This window comes from Brassica oleracea, chromosome C9 (genome assembly GCF_000695525.1).
Source record: "Brassica oleracea var. oleracea cultivar TO1000 chromosome C9, BOL, whole genome shotgun sequence".
Lineage (NCBI taxonomy): Eukaryota > Viridiplantae > Streptophyta > Magnoliopsida > Brassicales > Brassicaceae > Brassica > Brassica oleracea.
The window spans coordinates 43,541,380-43,542,189 of NC_027756.1; positions in this window are offsets into that span (position 1 = coordinate 43,541,380).

Below are 810 nucleotides of genomic sequence, written 5' to 3' on the forward strand. Positions count from 1 at the left end.
CCATACAACCTGCCACCGAAGATGTGCATGCAACATGAGTTGCTATTCTTGACCATATTAATACCTGGTTCGAACCATCCAAAAAGATCTCTGGATGTTTTTCTACAACCACTTATAAAAGAGTTGAAGGATTTGTGATCAACAGGGGTGAGGACGTATGACTGCTCAACAAAGATGAATTTTACGATGCGAGCGATGCTTTTGTGGACAATAAGTGACTATCCTGCCTATGGGATGTTGTCTGGATGGACTACACATGGGAGATTAGCTTGTCCATATTGTAATGGAACGACAGATGCGTTTCAACTGAAGAATGGTAGGAAGACAAGTTGGTTTGATTGTCACCGTCGATTTCTTCCCATTGGCCATCTGTATCAAAGAAACAAGAAATTGTTTAGGCACAAAAGGGTTGTGAGAGACATTCCTCCTTCATATTTAACTGGAGAACAAATTGAAGCGCAAATCGTTTACTATGGAGCTTTGAAAACAGTTCCTCATGGTGATAATTGGTATGTCCCCGGTAATATGCCTGATTTTTACGGTGTTCGGCACAACTGGCACTAGAAAAGTATATTTTGGGAGTTGCCATATTGGAAGGATATTCTTCTGCGCCACAACCTCGATGTGATGCATATAGAGAAGAATTTCTTTGAGAACATCATGAATACAATATTGAATGTCCCAAGAAAGACAAAAGACAACATAAAATCGAGGTTGAACTTGCCGGATATTTGCTCAAGAAGCGAGTTACATATTAAAAGCAATGGACAAGTTCCCGTTCCGATATTCAGATTATCTTCAGAAAAAAGT